Below are 9,630 nucleotides of genomic sequence, written 5' to 3'. Positions count from 1 at the left end.
CACAGACACTCATGCACACATGCACACAGACACACACACAGATACAGTCACCCAAACAGGTACACAAGACAGAACATTCTAGAAAAATTAAAAATATGCCTATTAAAAAGTTTGGGAATTTTTCAGTTAATAAAGAAAAATGAAGAAAACAAAGGGAAATCAACACAAGAAGGATGGAGTAAACATGCCTTCAAGCCCCTGAGACCTTCCCTTTGCAGAATGGGGAGTTCCACTTTAATTCAAAAGGAACACAGTATTAATGCCTTAGGAAGTTATGGTGGGTGTGTCTGACTCCAAAATGTCTCGCAGGACTGCTTAATCCTCTAAATACACAATTGAGTTCCCAGCTGAGTTGAGCAATTTGATCAAGGTCACTGGGAACAGTAAACAGTAGGAGCTTGACTAACACTGGAGCATGAACCACAGGGCCACTCCCTTCAATTTACTTCAATATTTCACTTCATAAACAAGAAGGGGAGATGGATTTAAAATAGAAATTTATCCATTTAAAATTCTATTTAATTCATCATCACAGATTAGAAGTTTGACAGTGACGAGGTGCTCATAATTTATGTATGAAGCTGTTGCATTTTAAGTGTGTACAGGCACACATGCAAGATGGACATATGTGCTTATAACTGGGGTTCTCTGCATTAAAGATGCCCAGCTATCAGCCAATATACTCTGAGGATGCCAAACAATGCTATTTTAAATATGATTAACAAATGTAAATGAGAAAGAAAATTTTTTTCCAAAGCTCCATCTTCTATTTTAATAATTGTTTTTGTGGGTGGGTGAAGAGAAAGACAACCATTCTGTGGGCGTGCAGATGTGAAGCGTAATTCCTTACCACCCTCTTGTGGTGAGTTTAAAGAACAACTTTCTGATCACTGAAGGTCCTCCACCTCCTCCCGCAGAGTTCTAGGTAATAATGAACCTCTACAAATCTTTGATGGTGAACCATAAGAAACTGCTGATATTTAACAATTTTTAAAATTCATATGTTTCGATTCAGTACATGATAATCCCATCACAATCTATTTTACAAGTTAAATGTATGAAATAGAAATGGTAGGAAAAAAACTACACATAGGTGAGGAATAGGAATTTTTCTAAAACCAGGGGCCAAAGGAAGATGGGTTGCCTGCAGGGCCCATGGAGGAGGTAAGGAAGGGACAGGAACAGCATCACCTCACATGGTGTTTGTCCCTGGGTCACTCTGGGAAGAGGTCAAGCTTGCCCTCTGCCCTGGTCTGGGGTTCGGAATTTAGGCTGGTCAGTGGGAGATGACAGTTTGGGAGGAAAAAGCCATCTGATTACCTATATAGAACTGGTTCCCGGGTGGCTGAAGGTGGGTTTTGTTGTAGAGGAAATTAGGGGTGGAAGTATTAAAAATCAAATGCATGGAGGAAAAAAGTCAAATTTCCTCTTTTCCCTTCAAAAATAACAAATTCTTGAAATGCATGCACTTTCTACTCTCAAACCCCTCACTCTGGAAGTGCTTACAAGAAGACTGTTGTCAAAAAATGTTCTCTCTCTGAAAACACTGCCATTTAGCGCGCTGGTGGGCATAAGCTGGGACTGCCAGGTTTTTGTGGAGTTAGGGACCACAAAGCCAAACTTGAAGATCCGTTTTTCTAGGCATTTTCCTTTGAAGTAAACTTTTTGTTCCAGGAAGAATTTTTCCATTTGCTCTGCTGAAGACAATGTCACTTCTGGACACACTGCCTTGAGCTTGAGGGTTTTCTTGAGAACAGGGGCTTCATTCTCCACTTCAGGGACTGACAGGTCTTCTGTTCCTGGCCAGGGTGTTTTCCATGTCTCAGCATCCCAGAAGTATATCCAATCTAGTAGCCCCTCAGGATTTCCCTGGCCCGCCTGTCCTTGGCTGACATGATCCAGCGGCTGCCCATAGCTCTCCCACGCTGGCCCGGCAGAGTCTCACAGGCGGTGTGCCAGCAACCAAGGACAGAAACTTAGCCGGGCCTGGAGACTTTGGGTGACCAGCAGCAGTGGCCACACCCAGACCAGCCTCTCCTTTCCCTCAGCTCCTGCTCCAGATCGCTTCTCCTTCAACAATTTAGCATTACAGACATGGTAATGTCATATGATATGGCTGTAACAAATCCCCTCTTGATTGCTTACATGTTTTCTGAACCCAAGGATAATGCATACACCCTGTACTTGAATTTGTTCTAAATGATCATTCCATTAGAATTCTGTGACTTTATTTATTTTTTTAATTTTTTAAAGTTTATTTATTTATTTATTTTGAGAGAGAGAGAGACCGAGAGACAGAGAGGCAGGGCGGGGCAGAGAGAGAGAGGGAGAGAGAAAGAATCCCAAGCAGGGATTCAGCACAGAGCCCAATGTGGGGCTTGAACTCATGAATCATGAGATCATGATCTGAGCCAAAACCAAGAGTCAGAGACTTGACAGACTGAGCCACCCAGACGCCCCTAGCATTCGCTAACTTTAACGAATTAACTGAATTGTATTGCACTCTTTCTAGCCACATTTTCTATTTACTAACATGACATTTGGTCCATTAATGTTAGTTCCATTGCTGTTCTGCACGCATGACTTCTTTCCTAACCATCTTCTTTATTTTATGAAGGTCACTTCCTGCTTCATCCAATACCTATCCAGTTATGTATTAGCCAACTGTCTATAACTTTCTTGGGTGTATCCAGCTTTCTTGGCTCTGTGACTTCCCTCTATTCCAATGGTCACAACCTGAATTTAAGAAATTAATTGTTCAGGGCACCTGGGTGGCTCAGTTGGTTAAGCGTCCGACTTCAGCTCAGGCCATGATCTCACGGTTTGTGAGTTTGAACCCTGCATTGGGCTCTGTGCTGACAGCTCAGAGCCTGGAGCCTGCTTCGGATTCTTTGTCTTCCTCTCTCTCTGCCCCTCCCCTGCTCACGCTCTGTCTCTCTCTTTCAAACAATTTAAAAAAATGTTTTTAATAAAAAAAAGAAATTAATTGCTCTATATTATCTTTATCTCTAGTGATGTTTCCATCTTACAACTTATACATCTAACCACCCAACTATGTACTGAAGGAGGAATATCTATCTATCTATCTACCTATCTATCTATCTATCTATCTATCATAGGTAGAAAGCTCACCCAAAGATGTCCATGGTCTAACTGTCAAAAACTGAATATGTTAGGTTACAGGGCAAAAGAGAATTAAGGGTGCAAACCAGCTGGGGTCTTTAAAAGTAAGAGAGGGGAGGCAGAAGAGGGAGAATCAAAGAGATAGCAGCATGAGAAGTATTCAGTCCAACTTCATTGGCTTTGAAGATGCAGGAAAGGGACCATGAGCCAAGGGTTGTGGGCAGGCTATAGAAACAGGAAAAAGGAAAAAAAGGAAAGAAAAAAAAGAAAGAAAGAGGGAAGAAGATTTTTCCTTAGAGCCTCTAGAAGACATGCAACTTTATATATATATATATATATATATATATATATATATATATATATATATATATATATTTATATATATATATCATGATTTTAACCCAGTGAGAGCCATTTTGGACTCTGACCTCCAGAATTGTAAGGTAAAAAAACTGTATTGTTTAAGCCACCAAATATATGGTAATTCATAGTTACAGCAGTAATAGGAAACTGATTATCTATCTATGGCTCTATCCTGGCTCTGGAGAGCACGGTAATGGGAGTAGCAGAAAGAAACAGAGAAGAAACAACACAAGACTGTGAAAGTCATTGTATTGCAAGAGCTGCTATGATCTCTGGAATCAGAAAGTCCTGGCGTCTACTGACTCTGGTGTTCATTCAACTTTTGACTATGCTGCTTAGCCTAAGACTCACCTCTCTCCTCACAAAGAGAGAAAGGAGCAATCACAAGATTTCATCCTCATAGGCCTGTTTGGATATTAAATATACAGTTTTAAATGCTAAGCTTTCTGTGGGCCAGTTAGTAAAATTTCTCTCTCCTTATCCAAATATAACTGTTTTGTACCACATGGACCCTGCTGTTCTTACAGAATTGATAGTAGAGTAGAAAATTGTCAAGACTCAGAATGGACAACAAACGGAGTTATCAGCTCAAAGAAGAATATGTGGGCATTACGTTGTGTTAACAGAAGCAGCATTTGCAGCCTTCAGGTTCAAGTCTTGACTCTATGTTGGCTACAGCAAGCATCAATGGAGCACAAATTTTACGCAAGGCTCTGATTGCTTGAGGAAGTCATTTTATCCTTTGGGCCCTCAGTAGAATTGAAAAGCCTGGAGGCTGCCTTCATCCTACCCAAGGCACGCTTGGCATGAATTTCAATTCTTTTATAGTTTTAAATATTAAAAAAAAAACCCTGACTTTTGTTTTGTTTTGTTTTAAACATGACGTTTAAGGAAGCTTAGGCTTCTGGTTTCAGCTCCCACAGGTAGAGACCTTAGACATCACATTTGGCTTACGTCAAGAAAAAGTTGAACAAGCTGAAAATCAGTGGCTTTCCTTGGACTCATCAGGTGCATCCCAGACAGGAACACTTGAGATCTGCTTACCTGGTTCAAAAGCTGCTGGAGCCACCACACTTGTAGGAACACTTCGATGGTAATTCAGATAAAATACTGGGAAACGGGGGCTGCTGTAATGGGGGCCCTCACACCTTTGTGGGCTTTATATTTAGAAATCTCACCTATTTCTCATGGTGAAGATCTGGAGAGACTCCCTTATGGCTCATGCATGAGGAAGGTAATCTGGATAGAGACCAGAGCTTTATCCACACGAAAGGCTGACTCTCCAGAGGAAAAGAGTTTGCTAGAAGTTTATTTCAGTAAGTGGGCAGGGCATTCCTCACACTCAAGCTCCCTTTAGCCTTCCTTTCTCACCTAACAGGGGAGAAACAGGGATCAAGGAAATAGATTGGGAATGCTGCAGCCAGGGAGAGGAATACAGGGAAGTGGTGGAAAAGCTATACCAAGAAGGCCATGGCCTTGGGATATTGGTCCATTCAAACACTGAGATTTAATTGGAGGATTATATCATGCTCCCCTTCCGCTACACCTTCACATCACACCAGAAAGGTCCGAATATAATGACAGTGGACAATAGGTAAAAGAGCTGCAAAACAAAGCCATTCTTTGAAAAGAAGTACTTAAGAAAGCCCCAAGAAGGGAGACAAAAACAAGGTCATTAGCTGAATTTGAAGCCTCGGATACAGTGCAGCTACAGTAAGGATTGAATAAAGCTTTCCTTTTAGGAAGATTCCCATAAATTCTCACATGACAGTACTATTTAGCTCAGTTCCTATTCCCCAATTCAACATGTTTGGCTTTCTACACAATATTATAAATGTGGCTCTCCATAGAACATTACAAGGCATGACAAAAGAGAATAAAAAACACATTCTGAAGACACAGAATAATCATCAGAACAAGACTGAGACATGTCTCAGATGTTGGAATTATCAGATATGGAATTTAAAATAAGTATAATTAATAAGTCGAGCTCTAATGGAACAAGTAGACAACATGTAACATGTAATGTCAGCAGAGTGATGAAAAGTCTAAGAAACCAACTCTAAGAAAAGGCTAGAAATCAAAAACACTGCAAAAGAAATGAAGGATGCCTTTGGTGCACCCATTAGTAAACTGAACAGAGTCAAGGAAAGAATAATGATCCTGATGATAGATCAATGGAAATGTCCCAAAATAAAAAGTAAAAGAAAATAATAGGGGCACCTGGTTGGCTTGGCCAGTTGGGCGTCCGACTTCAGCTCAGGTCATGATCTCATGGTTTGTGAGTTCGAGCCCGGCGTCAGGCTCTGTGCTGACAGCTAGGAGCCTGGAGCCTGCTTTGGATTCTGTGTCTCCTTCTCTCTCTGCCCCTCCCCCACTTGTGCTCTGTCTCTCTCTGTCTCTCAAAAATGAATAAATGTAAAAATAATCACAATAAAAAAGCCCAGAACATCCAATACCTCTGGGGCAATTTCAAAAGATCTAACATTACAGGGGTGCCTGACTGGCTCAAAAGGGAGAGCATGTGACTCTTGATCTCGATGTCGTGAGTTTGAGCCCCGTTTTGGGTGTAGAGATTACTTTAAAAGATAAAGAAAGTGTAGCATACACTATATCTAAATACCAAAAGGAAAAGAGAACATAGTAGTAGACGTATTTGAAGCAAGAAAAACTTAAAATTTGTATTTCGACAATTACCACCAGCATCTATAAAGATTTTTCCAGAATTCACAGGTGACAGTATAGGCACCTGTATTGGTAAACCTATGTTTCCATGAGCAATGCGTTCATTTCAGTTGTGGCAGAAGGAAACAGAAAAGGAGCCTAGTAAGAGATAGTACTGGAGTGGCAAACTGGACTAAGAGCTTGCAGGATCATGAATACCAGGTTATATTGTCTGGACCTCAATCTAAAATCTGTGATAAACTTGTTTCCTTAAAAAGAAATACTAATAACATGTTGTAGAGTAAGGCAAGGCTGGGAAACCTTAGGATCGCTAGTAGTTACTGCAAATATCCAGGAAAGAGGTAATGAGAACAGTGTCCGTGTTGAAAGGTAAAGACTTTTACCAGAGATGAAACATGGAGGGAGTCCTGTAACAAAACAACAAGAGTGATAACAATGATAGATTAATAAAATGTAATCAACTGATAAATTCAAATTGGGAATTTTATTGGCCAGCACCAATACGAAACTATTTGCCAACAAAGAAGCTGACATTTCAAATTTAGAGTTTTCAGAACTGCAATTAGCAACAAAGAAATCATTTAAAACTTCCTCCAAAAAGCCCCTACAATTTATAAATGCAGAAGGAAATGCATTCTTAACTACTCATGTGACCTTGAAAATCATGGCAGATGCTATTCACAAAGACAGTTCTGGATAATACTGATATGACTGTTCTTAAAATTTCTGATGGACTACCATTAAGGCCTCATCTCCCGCAAATGCAGATGTTATGGGCATCTGATTTCAGCCTTGCTGACTTCAACACTCTGATTACCAGTTTTCTTTATGGATGAATTAGTTGAGTAGCTGTGTGATTTATCCTGATTGATTGTCATCATGGCACAACATTTACAGATGGAATAGTCAATGAAATGCATTTTTAGCAACAGCTATTCTGGATTCCTTCATATACATGTAGTGTCAAGGTCTGACAGTTCTATCTTGCATATTTTAAGGCAGCCTTTCTCTTAAGTATAGCATCTTTGGAATTTGAGCAAATGTGCTTATACTTGTGTCATTTGGATGATAGGATATAAAAGCAAGATAATTCTATGGCCAAATAGTTTTTCAGTGCTTCTATTATACAATATTGTTAATAGCCTGGGCAGAGAGGTTACAAATGCCAGACATATTTTGCATAGACGACACAATATTTTTTGACTTTTTAAATGAATAAAATTATTCTTTTTTTAAATTTTGTTTAACGTTTATTTATTTTTGAGTGACAGAGACAGAGCGCAAGTGGGGGAGGGGCAGAGATAGAGGGAGACAGAATCTGAAGCAGTCTCCAGGCTCGGAGATGCCAGCACAGAGCCTGATGTGGGGCTCAAACTCAGGAACAGTGAGATCATGACCTGAGCTGAAGTCAGTTGCTCAACCGACTGAGCCATCCAGGCGACCCGTGAATAAAATTATTCTTAAAAAGAATAGATTTTACATGAACACTCTTTTTTTTTTCTTTTGTTAACGGTTAGTGAGTTGGGCAACACTGATTCTGCAATTCTATCAACAATGGCCCCAGCAGTCCCCACTGCTCCCCATATGCATGTATTTACATTTAATCCCCGCTGTCTCCCTGACTTAAATTACTTGCCTAACTCTTTGCATTAGTCAGCAAGGGCTGACACAACAAAAAACACAGCCTGGGGACTTAAGCAATAGAAATTTACTGTCTCATAGTGATGGAGGCTAGAAATCCAAGATCAACCTGTCAGCTAGTTTGGTTTCTCCTGAGATCTCTCTCTTCAGTTTGTAGATGAACGCCTTCTGATCATGTCCTTACATGGCCTTTAATCTGTGTGCACATCTGCTTGGTATCTTTTAAGGAACCAGTTCTATTGGATTAGGGTCCCATCCTTAAAACCTTATTTAATCTAAGTGACCTCTTTAAAGACTCTATGTCCAAATACAGTCACATTGAGGGTTAGGACTTCAACATGTATATTTTGGGGGACACAATTCAGCCCATAACACCTTCGTAAGCATTTGGGTTTGTGAAGGTTTATAAGGCATTTTCATTTTTATTTTTAAAATTTAATCTAATCTAATTTAGTTTGTTTAAAAGTTTTTATTTTGTTTTAGAGTAAGAGAGTGAGCAGGGGAGAGAGACAGAGAGAGAGAGAGAGAGAGAGAGAGAGAGAGAGAGAGAGAATATCTCAAGCAGGCTCGGCTCCAGGCCCAGTTCCAAGACCGATGCAGGGCTCACTCCTACAACCTTGGGATCATGACCCAAGCCAAAATCAAGAGTCAGACACTCAACTGATTGAGCCACCCAGGTGTCCCAGCCATTTCAATTTTAGTAGTGGAATAAACAGCTGAGCAGATCTCAAAATAATGGAGGTAGAAGGAGCACTCTTCTCTTACGTATAGCATCTATGGAATTCGAGCAAAAATGCTTATAGGTGTGTCATTTGGATGATATGATATAAAAGCAAGATAAATATATGGCCAAATAGTTTTTCAGTGCTTCTACTATACAATATTGTTAACAGCCTGGGCATTTAATGTCATTAGTTTGACTTCCTAACTGAGGCAGATCTGAGGTCATTGCCCCTGTCCAATCATCTTCTGTCTCTGTCTTACGAGATAACTAAACATGGTTATTAGTCACTACTCTTGTGTTCCACTGAAGCACATCATTTTGATTTATCAGATAGCATCGATGGGAGAATTTTGTTTGGGTTATCATTCATCACATCAAGCAAAGTCTTGTTGATATACATTCCTGGGAAGCATTCTTTTCTGATAATGTCAATGATAGTTGCCTGGCCGTTCTTCTGAGCAACTTGTCTGATATTATCTTTGTGACAATATATTTTGTACGAAAACTCATATTTCCTATTTGACTGGTCAAGGTCAAGCTCAGGAACAAATGTTGGAGAGTCTCTGCCACTTAGACATCACAAAATGCCAAGAGTCAGAAAGATAAAAATTCAAAAATGTCCCTTGCATTTGCTAAGTGTTTGGTTTTGGGCAAATTAGTTTTTCTCTCAGAACCTTGGTTTTCTGATCTGTAAAGTGAAAATGTAGTAACAATAAGTACCTCTGAGACCAGTTCTTAACAAGCTTTCCTGTGTTCAGGAATCACCCAGAACCTTGTTAAAGCATAGATTCTGATTCAGCTGAGTTGGGATGAGGCCAGCAATTCTGCATTTCCTATAAGCTCTGGGTGACGCTGAGACAGCTGATCTGTTGACCACATTTTAAGCGGCAAGGTCTGAGAGGGCTAAATGAGATCACAGGTGCAAATCATTGACAATACCACCCACCACATCATAAGAATCCAAAAAGCCCTGATTCCAACTGTTGGTGTTATTCAGACGGAGCTTATAGATGAGTATATGTCTCTATAGTAGTATTCATTGTATCCCAATTGTGGTTTTCTTTTGTCGGTCTCCTTGTACTCTCCATTAAATT

The 9,630-nt window shown here is 40.0% G+C and overlaps 1 pseudogene; it reads right to left on the bottom strand.

Annotated features, from left to right (window-relative positions):
- Positions 1 to 1,437: 1,437 nt before the first annotated feature.
- Positions 1,438 to 1,895, bottom strand: LOC123607211 (annotated as a pseudogene).
- Positions 1,896 to 9,630: the final 7,735 nt, after the last annotated feature.

The sequence above is a fragment of the Leopardus geoffroyi genome, chromosome A2 (assembly GCF_018350155.1).
Source record: "Leopardus geoffroyi isolate Oge1 chromosome A2, O.geoffroyi_Oge1_pat1.0, whole genome shotgun sequence".
Taxonomy (NCBI): Eukaryota; Metazoa; Chordata; class Mammalia; order Carnivora; family Felidae; genus Leopardus; species Leopardus geoffroyi.
This window is presented reverse-complemented; position numbering and strand designations above follow the sequence as displayed.